At 43.8% G+C, this 12,147-nt stretch overlaps 1 protein-coding gene across 3 annotated transcripts in view; it reads left to right on the top strand.

Moving 5' to 3' along the window:
* Positions 1-12,147, top strand: part of kcnab1a (potassium voltage-gated channel subfamily A regulatory beta subunit 1a) — a gene marked incomplete at both ends in the record, with an annotated part of 65,510 nt that overhangs the window by 24,511 nt on the left and 28,852 nt on the right. The gene's annotated exons all lie outside the window — the stretch shown is intronic.

The raw sequence follows: 12,147 nt of genomic DNA, 5'->3' as shown, positions 1-12,147 counted from the left end.
TTAAACTGGATGAGAGCCATGGAGCCATGCTCAACTGGCACCGTTGATGGAAATGATACAGTACCTTTTCAAATTGGCCAGCTCTGTGTTATGATTTTCAGTGTTCGGTAATGAAAATATTAAACATCCCAAATGACACATCCAAAGGCAAAGAATTCCAGCAACAATAAGCTGAATTCCTTTTTCTTTTTTTTCAGCAAGTATGATATGATAAGCCATATTCATCCAGGAAAGCTTTGGCAGAAGTGTTCATTTTGTTTTCTCCAATTTAATACATCTGTCTCCAGTGCCAATCCCCACTCCCCTCTAACAGCACACTGTTTGCACTAATAGAAAAGAACAATATGTGTGTTACTGTGTTATAGGTTGACATCCAATGTGATACTTGTTTATGTAGAAGGTGTGCATATGTAGCTGACGGAGGTATTTTAGATTAGCATAAGGTCGCCTTTGGTCTTGTCTGTTAGTTCGTTAATTAAGGGCATACTTGCTCAGGCACACTTCCCACAGTCATTAAAATGAATTACGATCAATACCCCCGCAATCAGGACGGGGACAGGGATGAGTCTTTGGCCATTAGAATCTGTTGGAAAGGGAGGATATTGATTTGAATAGACTAATCATTGCTTCATGACCACCACGACCACACACACACAGTCACTAACAATGAGTATACAGTGTATTACCTAACAAAGAAGTTGAGTGTTTTTAGAGTTGGCCTTTTCTTGAAGCAGTGTTCTGATTGTCCTGTGCTCCTGGAAACCATTTTGATCGATCTTTGTATTTAGAAAAGAACAAGCAATAAGTGACTCGTGCAATATACATATCAATAACCAAACTTGCTGAACAGCAATTTCTTGAACACAAGGTGAACATGGTGGCATGTTCTTGGTAGAACGGCATGGGGGATCACTTAGAAATACCAGGAGAATTACGTTATCCGCTATATCTTACGCAACTACGTGTACTTACATTACAGAAATCTATGTATTGTCAAGACACTTAAAGTGTAAAGGTTGCAGTTTTGAAGCATCATACTGCTTTTAATTTAGTGGACTTCTCACACTACCTAGAAATGTGCCTGGACTGAACCTGTCTTTAGACAAAGTAGGAAACATGAAGCTGAATTATCACAGCGACATCACCATGGAGACGTAAATTACAGCACTTACAAAAAAATTTGAAGTTCCACTTCGTATGGGGGATGTGCATTTCTGGGTGACATGAGGAAGGCAAAGTGTGCTGAAGTGAGGCTTGCTCTGTGTTCTTACTGCCATAAAAGCACCCATGTCAGTTTAAGAGGTTACATCGAGGATCGAACCAGCCACCCTCCGATTATCAACCCGAAACCCTAACCAGTAGGCCACGGCTGCCCCAATAGTTTTTGCACATCAGAGTTTTATAATTATTGAAAACTTGTTATTAAACCCCAGCAGATCAGTAGCATCCACTCCATCTCTGCTTCTTGTTAACTTGTGACTTGTACATTTTCTACGTCCCCTTGGTCCATTCCTGGTTTGGATTGGCCTTGAGATTCTGGTTAGTGTCATAAAGTATTTAAGCCTGTGTATACTTGTTAAATTGGTTCAGCAGTTGCCTTGGCATAATAATGGTATGCTGTTCTGTCAACAACATCCTTCTGACTTTTGGTACGCCTCCAGTGCCCCCGCCCCCCTCCCCCTCTCTCTATATATATATATGTGTGTGTGTGTGTGTGTGTGTGTGTGTGTGTGTGTGTGTGTGTGTGTGTGTGTGTGCTCTGTGTAACAGAAAAAGGCGGTTGTGTTCTTCCGCTCCCATGTTTCGCTAAGTGACAGAGAGGCCCAGACCCCAGTCACAAACCCCCCACACTGCTTATTAACCTGACGAGGGCACTCAAAGAGGCGGTGTCACCATCGCAGAGAAGGGGGGTGGGGGGGGGGGGGGGGTGCCTGCTTTTACACTACATCCAAATAAACGGGTGTCACACTGAAGGCTCCTCCTCCTCCCTTTGCTTCATGTTGCGAGGACTTTGTGAGTCCACAGGAGACGGCTTAATACTGGACTTGGTGACTTAATCTGCAGAGAGCGTACTGCGCTTTGGAGTTCATTTACAGCGGAATAATCGCAAACTCCTGTTGCACTGTTGGTGTTTCTGATTTGATGATAACAGGGAACCCGGTGGGGTGGGGGTAAAAAAGATGGCTTGCAGAGAAGAGGAGAGGCCAGACTGTTAATTAGGCAGCGGTGGGGTTTGTTCTCGTTCTCCGCCTTTTGCTTACCTCTGCTTTTACTAGCGCGGCCACCGTGTTTAGCCTACCCTTAGTAAGCAATTCTCACCCGCTTCATTTATCATACTTAATCCACGGGAATAAATTGAGAGCAGCGCTGTTTTTTTCTTCCAACAAATACGACGAGGACTCTGACCCTCCCGCACCTGAGCAGGGAATGGCACTTTAATTACCTCCCCACCAGAGAAGCACAGAGGTGCTGAATCTGTGAAAAGAAGGAAACTTTCTCACTTTTTCTTTCCCACTGTTTCTTTTCCCCTCCACACTAATAATCTCAGACGAGACTTTATTGTCAGAGAACAAGTTGCTCATGAATAATCTATGATATTGTTCCCTGTGGTGTAAATGCTATTGCCGATAGCGCTGACTAAATGCTGCTCCAGTGTTGCAGTATTCATTTTAACATGCGAAGAAAAGAAAAAACCTTGCCTCTGTGAATGAAGAGAGATGCAGGGGATGGGGTTGGGGATGGTATTGGGGATGGTGCTCAGGTTGAAATGCCTTCATGTTTACAAGACAAATGATTTCAAACCCCTAGGCGGTGGGACGAATTCACAGCTCTTGATGTAACACGACACTCTCCAGTCCCTTCCAGGGAAAGCTTGTCACACAAGAAGATACATGCAGCAGACACATTCCAGATTTGTAGTATCTGCATACTAAAACATTGCAGATGGAATACTACAGTATAGATTCCTACACAGATATTATATTTACACTGCTGATAACTGCTGTATACCAAATACACTAATGTAATACTGTGTACTAACTAAGGTAGTAAAATGTGAGGAAAAAGTATCAAGATACATCATAATATTGTTTGTTGTCTCCACACACACACACACACACACACACACACACACACACACACACACACACACACACACACACACAGGCTCTGCCACTGTGCTTCAGGTGGTCACTGGGGTCACTTGCCCTGTCCTGTGCACCCTGGTGATTGGTCATCCTCCATTCTGGCTCCCCTTTCCCCCCCAGGAACTGACGCTCTGGCCTCTAAATCCCAGTGTTATTAGCCACACGGCAGGGTAAAGCACGGCTCAATGCGCGCCAATCTGTCCTGACTTCAACCCCCAAACCTCCGAGCAAAGCAAGGTGGCTCTCCTGAGTGCCTGGAAACGCTTCGGGCAGAATGTAATCTGCTGCCAGTAATAAGGATCACATTAAACAACTTCACTGGCTGATGGTAATTTAATAATACTGAAGATTTATGATGTGGGTATCGCCTTGAAATGCATGCTCTGAGTGGATGTGAGCCAGTCCTTTCAGAATGTATATTTCGGGAATGAATGTGTCCTATTTTACAGCATAGGTCAGGTTAACAGGGAGCCTGTCTTTAGATGCCATTAAATTACAGTTCAGGGGAGATAATCGGGTTCCCCGTTTCACACCAACAGGAGATTTATTAAACATGTCTCGCTTGCTTACAGCCCCCTCCCCCACACTCGCCCACAAATAATGGCTACATTTTCAGCCGAGTAGCTCCGGGAGAGTAAATGAATCAAAGTGTGTGTGTGTGTGTGTGTGTGTGTGTGTGTGTGTGTGTGTGTGTGTGTGTGTGTGTGTGTGTGTGTGTGTGTGTGTGTGTGTGTGTGTGTGTGTGTGTGTGTGTGTGTGTGTGTGTGTGTGTGTGTGTGTGTGTGTGTGTGTGTGTGTGTGTGTGTGTGTGTGTGTGTGTGTGTGTGTGTGTGTGTGTGTGTGTGTTTCTACACATGATACACATTTAACGTTTTGTCATATTGACCCCTTCGTTTCCAAAGTAGCCTACTGCAGTAAAACTGGTTGTCCTGCTTACTGTCACAAGCCCCTTCATGCGTCCCAGCGCCTACAAATCTCAGCGGCTAAATACATGTTGCGGGATTGCAATGTGCAATGTGTATGTTTATATCAATGTTTAATAGCTTAGTCCTTCACCCAAACAGCCTCTTACAGTTATGTCAAATGAATGTATAGAAAGCAAAAACTACTAACTATTATAACCATCATGAGGAGAGATTTATGTCAGGACTGTTGTAATAGGCTGCATTCATTTTCACTGGCTGTACCTAAACAAACTGGCAACATTGTGTATTTTCATTCACTCTTTGTATATCATTTTACATACTTCATTTTACATACTACATACAATATATATATTTTATTACTGTACATTGTATGAGTGATCACAGAGGGACATTTGTCCACAATAACCGCTAACAGGTATTGACTAGTGACTGCAGGTCTATCATTAACCAAGAGTCCTCAGCCTAGAGCGGCTCAGTGGAGATCTCAGAACAATACACCACTCACTGTTTCACATCAGGCTGTCTTCCCAATTTTTTTTCAGAAATTTTGCACAGTCATGCAACAACACCAGCGCACACCACACACACACACACACACACACACACACACACACACACACACAAACCCCCCCCCCCCACACACACACACACACACACACACACACACACACACACACACATACACACACATACACACACACACACAAACGGTGAGGAATATTTGACCACCTTGTGTATTCTGAGCTTTCCCCCATGGGCTACAGCTCTTTAGGTTGGTCTGGTGGGATACGTCTGAAGGACTCACACAGACTCACTGTTCTGCCCTGCTTCCAGCTAAAGCGGAGGATACCCGTGTGCACATCAAATGAAAATGTTCCCAGCACTGCAGAGGCTTGGGTTTTTTATCATTTTAGACCACATTTAAAGACCTCACAAGCCTCTCTCTCTCTCTCTCTCCTTTTCTCACTTTTTGTATGTGTTGCGGGGAATGTGTGTGTGTGGGGGTCTTTTAAAGGGCTTTATTATGGTCATGAGGGTAGTGATGAGAAAAGAGAGAAAGATAAATCAGTAATTCAGCACTACCCTCTCTTTCTTATCTCTATCCTTTTCTCTGCCCTCTACTTCCCATTCCCTCACTCTTTTACTGTGTTGTTTCATTTCCAACATTATAAATACCTCGTGCAATGGCGTTGTGGAGGGGTTTGTCAACCAAAATGTGATACAAGGGCTTTTTTGCAGTTCCTATTTACAAGCATCTATAAAAAAACGAACCTGCCCCCAGACATCCCATTTCTAAGCGCCTATAAACCTGACTATTCTTTCACACGGGGGGGGGGAGATTGTGTTTTGGAATGCCAACACGTTTGGCAGCACATGGGACGTACAGGAGCCAGACCAGTTCCAGCTCAGCAGAGCAGAACTCATGCGTTTCAGCCAAAGTGGGGCATGTGAATTATGAAACGTGAGTGACTTTCCTCTCCAGTGGTTACACCCCCTGCCCCCTGCCTCTGCTGCCCATCACGCATCGTGAGGAGAGCAGGGATCCCCTTCCTCCCGTCATGCAGCGTGTCGTCCATTCACTCCCGGCTTTGAACATGTCAACTGGCATCCGGTGCCCGTGTGTTCCCTGACTTACCCATCCATCAAGCGTGGGATGTCGTTGAGGGGGATGCTTGAAAGGGAAGGAGCAGCTTGCATCCCTCTCAGACGCACACTGATGCACCTACACACGCACATGACCCAAAACATCTGTTTGATGATTCAAATCTCCAGGGCTCTAAAACACAACACAAATACACTTTAGCTTTCACAGAGAAATACATAGAACTGTATGTGTGTGAGAGCATTGCATATTCTCTCCGTGCGTGTGTGTGCATGTTCTGTCCGTGCATGTGTGTGTGTGTGTGTGTCCGAGCGTGTGTGTGTGTCCGTGCGTGTGTGTGTGTGTGTCCATGCGTGTGTCCATACGTTTGGTGTGTCTTGTGCGTGTGTGTCCATGTGTGTGCTTGTGTGTCCGTGCATGTGTCTGTGTGTATGTGTGTGTGTGTGTGTGTGTGTGTGTGTGTGTGTGTGTGTGTCCACTGTCTGACCAGAACGTAAAAATCTTTCTGCTAAGAGCCACACTATTCCTCCCATAATTGACAATCGAGGCTTTGTGTCTCCTGTAGCTAGTCATCCATCAGCAATTTCAGATTATCTTATGGCACAGCACCTAATTACTCCACACAAAGCTTACAGTTCGATAGTGTGCTGCTCTTTCAACACCAACAAAGGAGAAGAAATCAATTCTGCATTTTGGCCAACTAAGATAATTAATAATACAAAAGATACAAGACATCCGGTGAATGCAAGAAGCTAGCAATAGTATATAGTTTTGTTGGCTGTGGGGTGACAGATAGTATTCCTATTTTAGTGTGTGTGTGTGTAGATGTAGATCAATAGAGTGTGTATGTGGAGCACATAACTTCTGACCCAAGAAAGCAAAGGCACTGAAGTCAAACACACTTGATTCCAACGCCAGTGGACCTGGGAACATGGCCTGGCACACAGCACAGAATTCTTCTCCCCACGGCACCAGCTTCTGTTGCTGTGATGCAATGTTCATTCATCTGGGAGACTTTGAATGGTATTGTCTGTGCTCTCGCCTCTCCCTTCCCCCTCCTCCACTCCTCTCCACCTCTCAAGGTTGCAGGGCTCTCCAGTGAAAAACGTTTCCATCCGCGCCCTGCGGTGCCTTCCATCCACCCACTCGTGGTGATTGAGTCTCTCTCTCTCTCTCTCTCTCTCTCTCTCTCTCTCTCTCTCTTTGCTCTCGGCGGGAAGGAGGACCGGCACCACGATGGGTTTGCATTACGCCCACAGCTTCCGGAGTTGCCGGGAAACTACGAGGGCTGGTAGCCATTACTCCTCCTGTTTGCGCCATTATGGGTGAGATTAGCAACACTGAGTGGCTCCTCCGTCCCTGGCAGACAGACGTTGGGGGTTGTGTGCACAGAGTCCCCAGCACCCCCAACAGGGGAGGTGCCACTGGGTTGAGCGGCAGGGCGCATACTAGATCCTCCTGGAGCAACAGGTCTTTATAGAGAAGTCTACCGAAGCGAGCCCCTTTTTTCCCCAGCTATCAGATGTTTTAAGAATATCATGTCATGCTTTAAGGAACTGCTAAGATCTACTCCTTGTGGTATTGTTGCATGTCAATGTCATGTGAACATGATGAGCCTAAATCGCAGTAAACCACAGTACACAGCTGATGCAGGGAAGAGATGGACCATTACAGCTGGGTAACAGGAACGGCCAGACTGAATACTATTTTATTCAACCACATAACCTTTCCTTATTTTCTCTCTGATTCTCTGTGCTAGCTGGACAGGACCAATATTATCTCCATCTGGACCTCACTTCTATGCATTCAAGGCACTCCATGTTAGACTGAAGAAGCATTCAGCCCTTTTCACTCTGGGGTGTTTCTCTCTGGAGAAATAGCGGTTTTGATATGGCCCTAATAGTACTGGTATGGATCACACCCACTTTAGCCGGGGTCTCAGAGTGACAGTTTCCATTTCACAGATCTCTGATCTCCAGGGGACTGCAGGTATGTGCGGCTGCATCTGATCTTGCCTCTGCTGAGTGGGGACCGGGGCTTTCTCTCTCTCCGCTACGCGATAGCCCTGACATGAGTGTGGAAAAGGACTCATTCAGGCTTGGTATCCTGTAGGCCTTAGATTCTATCTTTCTCCTACAGGTATTTCTCACTCCACCCATTATTTTCCACCCATAAGGTTCTGCTGAAGAAAGGAAACAGGAAAGGTCATTTACAGTAGTTGCTATAGTTATATAGGCTAAAATAACTTGTTGTTTATAACTCAGCTAATTATTTGTTTAATTGTCTTGTTTTCTCTTTTCCTGCTTTTCAATTTAAATTCAAATCAATTGCATTCGATTATATAGCTCCTTATATAGCTTCTTGTGTCAATTAAATGGTGCTACATAATCAAATGCAATTGATTTAAATTTAAATTGAAAAGCAGGAAAATAGCAAACACGACAATTAGAAGAAAAAAAATAACCTTTTACTGTGAAACCCTTGCTATAGGGCCTACAATTTCCCATAATTGTGATTCACAGTAATACTCTACAAAGCAGATGTAGAAAAATGTACTGTACAAATCACAGTAACGAGTACAGTAATTGCCTACAGTGTGTGCTCTGTCATCTCTGGGTTGTGCTCCTGCTGCAGACCTCAGAGCATTACCCTGTGCTGATGCAGTAATGAGGAGTTGTGCAGTATCTGATTTTTTTTATTATTAGCCACCATGGATACGCTTGTGTCTTGTATTTGCAAAATGATAATCAGCAATATAATGTCTCTGACCACTCATTCGTTAAGGACTTAATGGACCGTCATCATGGTCTGATTACAGTTAGTAGCCTGACTGTCAGTTATCTGCTGTGATCTACAGCTACTTTGCCCAGTGAGTGCATGATACACAAACTCCTTATAATTTAAGAAGAGACAATACTACAGATTAACAATTAACAATGTATTGTAATGCCAGGAATGAGCAAATACAATACCTATAACACTATTAACAGTGGTACAATATCGAAAGCAAGTCTAGGATCTAGCATATCTGAGATATGTCTTCACACCAATATAACGTGTGGGAGCTCTGAATACAGAAACACTAAAAGAATACATGTAATCACCTCCCTTTAATACCCCAGCCAGAAGAAATGTGAATTTGCATGGAGAAACTATTTGCACATCTGGGTACCTGTGCACTATTTCCTTTGTATTTTTCTTATCAAAGCGGCAGGAGGTAGGATCCTAGGGCTGCATTTTGTGACCACAGCTGGCCGTGTCACTTTGGACTAATGACTTAAATGTTTCCATGGTTCTAGATTTACCCTATTGTTCTACAACTGAGACCCTTAGTTCTCCTCACACTGAGACCATGAAATGATACCACACACCAATGGTCTTGGCACCTTCTATTCATCAAATACATTTCACCCTTAAGGTGTGGATTAGGTGAGACCCACAGGCCCAGGAGAAGGGAAGAAGGGAAGGGGCATACGAGAGTAAGGGGGGAAATAGGAGACCAATGACAAACCTGGCGATATAATGATCGGAAGACAGTGGTTCATCTTTTTCGGACAAACAGAGGAGACAGAAGTGAATTATAATATAAAGGTGACTCTCCTCAGTCAACGACAGATGTGTTTCCTTGTTTGTCCAAGCGCAAAGGTTCCTTGGAACAGAGAACCTTACACTTTCATCAAACATGGGGACATTCCCTAATCCTTGGCTAGGGGGACACTCACCAAACATCTATATCATCACAGATGGGGGACAATCTGGGGACACTCACCAAACATCTATAACGTCATAGATGGGGGACAATCTGAGGACGACAATCACAAATCATCCTGGGGACATTAGGCAAACATCTATAGCATCACCTATTCTCACAGCATTGCAGTTAGGTCATAAGGAATCCGTATGGCCATATCTTCTTCTCAAAGTGTAACCTCTCACTCCTTGAATGACTGTGGAGAAAGCTGGCCCTAATGCCATAGGACAGCGAGCACAGAGAACAGGCTTCGCAAATCAGCAACGGTGCAGTGAGAATAGGCGGATCACCTTTATTTGCTCATTTCATTGACACAAAGCAGGGAACAATCAAAAATAAATTGGTTGAGTAATTCATTCTTTATCAGCCAGTCACAACGATTCGACCCTACCTTATTAACCTTATGGAGCTCGGAAATTGTTCTACAATAGAGGAAATAACACATTTCCGGTCGTGAATGGAGCAGTTTACATCAAAGGAGTCAGAGGTTCTTGTGCCGGAGGTCTGCCTTTCATGAAATCATTTAGAAGTTCTGCAGAAGATGGTGTTGCTTTGAAGGAACTCATTTACTCATTAATTCATGTTATGTTATACTATGTAATGTTATGTTATGGTAGGTTGTTGTGCGGTGCCTTGTCTCAAGAATTTCAGTGCCCAGTCTAATCTCTGTGTTATGTTCATCTGACAATAAAAGACTTGTAACTTATACATGGAACTCACATCCGTGAGTGGACACACCCACGCCATACGAAGCAGGAAAAGCTATCAATGAAGTCTATCAATGAAGTCAGGACCCTTGATTTTGAAGTCGATTCGTTTTAAACGATGACTTTTTTTTAAATTAGGAGAAAGTTAATTTGCAGATATGAAAAGCTTCCAAGCAGATAAGGCTAAATAATATCTATTTCATGTACACTAAAGTTACCATATAATATATTTTTCTGTTTACATTTTGTTGTTTGTGTAGCTTGTTCCATAATAGAAAACATGTTATCCCAAATGTCTTCACACCTGATGCATTCTTCCCCCTGTGCAAACAAAATCATTGATCATTTAAACTCCTAATTAGTCTCTGCTCAACATTTGTTTACCAAACATTGTATTAGCCTGGTGTTTAGGCATCTGTTGAAATGAAAAGAGTTTATTAATTATCAGGAGTTAGAGCAGCACCAGTTAACTTGTCAAAGAGAGGAAGAAACTAACAGGAAGAGGGTCATGCACTGATGTTTGCATAGCTCAGTTTCATGAATTAATGCCCTATCATTTCAGACACAAAAAAAAGTGTAAGTGCCCCCTAAAAAATGTTTTTATTTTTTTAAGCTGTACACTTCCTGATATGATTTAACTGTGATGAAACATGTCAGTGCTGGTGTTAATATGGACAACATTCACATTTTTTATTCAAATCTGCATGATATGGGTTGTTAATGGCTCAACACGCCGTCTGCTGTTCAAAATCACCCTGAAACTTGTTATGCAGATGCTGATGAAGTATCAACCGATTGTAACATCTCTAGGTCATGATATCCATAGAGTCTCAGTCTAAACTCTCAGCCTCTCCAAACCCCCTCTCAGCCACTTACCCACTTCAAGATGATGCGGTGGGTGGAGAGCTGGGGTTAAACTTACACTTCAACCTCAGCAATTTTCCTTTTTCTTTGAAAGCAAAATGCAGAAGTAGATCACTGTTACCCGGTGGTTCAAAAGTAATACGACTCATCTTTTCAGAAAACACACCTGCGCTTCAATCACCACTGCCATTAGTGAAAACAACACAGAGCCCAGCCTCCTCTTCTCCCCCTTTTCCTTCGATCTTTGCATCTCACTTTTTTATTTCTTTCCTTTTTCTCACCCACCCTTAACACTTTTCCCTGCATGTTACATTATGCACGAGATGCGCAGCCATGTGTGACGTGTGTAGGTGTGACTAATGATACATGCCAAGCGGGTGGTTTCTGCATGCCAGGTGCAGCAAGGTGTGCTGTAGCATATCTGATGTGACATTGGTGTGGTGTGGTGTGGTGTGGAGCAAAGCGGTGTTTCTCACACTCTCAGCACAATGCTGCTCATCCTCCGGTGAGCTGAGGAGGGATGCGTACGGCACACACGTGTGAGTCCTGCGTGCGCTGCAGCACAGCTGGGCTTCTTTAATGAGAGAACACGTGAGGGGATGAAGGGTGGAAATCAGATATGGAGAGACGAGCCTGACAGTTGGAGTGGGTGAGACAGAGACCAAAAGAATGTGAGTGTGTGTGTGTGTGAGAGAGAGCGAGAGAGAGAGAGAGAACGTACGTAGCAAAAAGGTGATGGACAGTGTTCAGCCAGGTTTTTCTTGTTGCCCCTGGAAACCAAGTCATTAACACCATAACCTAGTTATCCACTTGTGTGGAAGCTCAGGTGTTCACTCCCACACATAAAAACACCTGAGTTCAAGGAAATTCAGCTCAATTCTAACACCGCTCACGCCAAATGCCAAAGGCGTTATTAAAACTTAAAGTTAAAACTGCAATTTAATAAAACTGCGAGTTAAAACTGCAATCTTATCTCTTTATTAAAACTTCAAAGGACTATATGGAAACAGTCCCCTTTGCGTAACAGTGGTGATTGCAAGTGTCAGGGCAAATGTGTGGAAAGGTGAGCTTCTGGGATCAGTGAAAGATGCAGCTTAGAAGCCTGGAGTGAATTTATGGGACTTGAATGAAGTGTCCTATATCTCTAATT

This window comes from Sprattus sprattus (assembly GCF_963457725.1).
Source record: "Sprattus sprattus genome assembly, chromosome: 9".
Classification (NCBI taxonomy): Eukaryota; Metazoa; Chordata; class Actinopteri; order Clupeiformes; family Clupeidae; genus Sprattus; species Sprattus sprattus.
The sequence above is the reverse complement of the archived record's forward strand: the minus strand, read 5'-3'. Positions and strand labels throughout refer to the sequence as shown.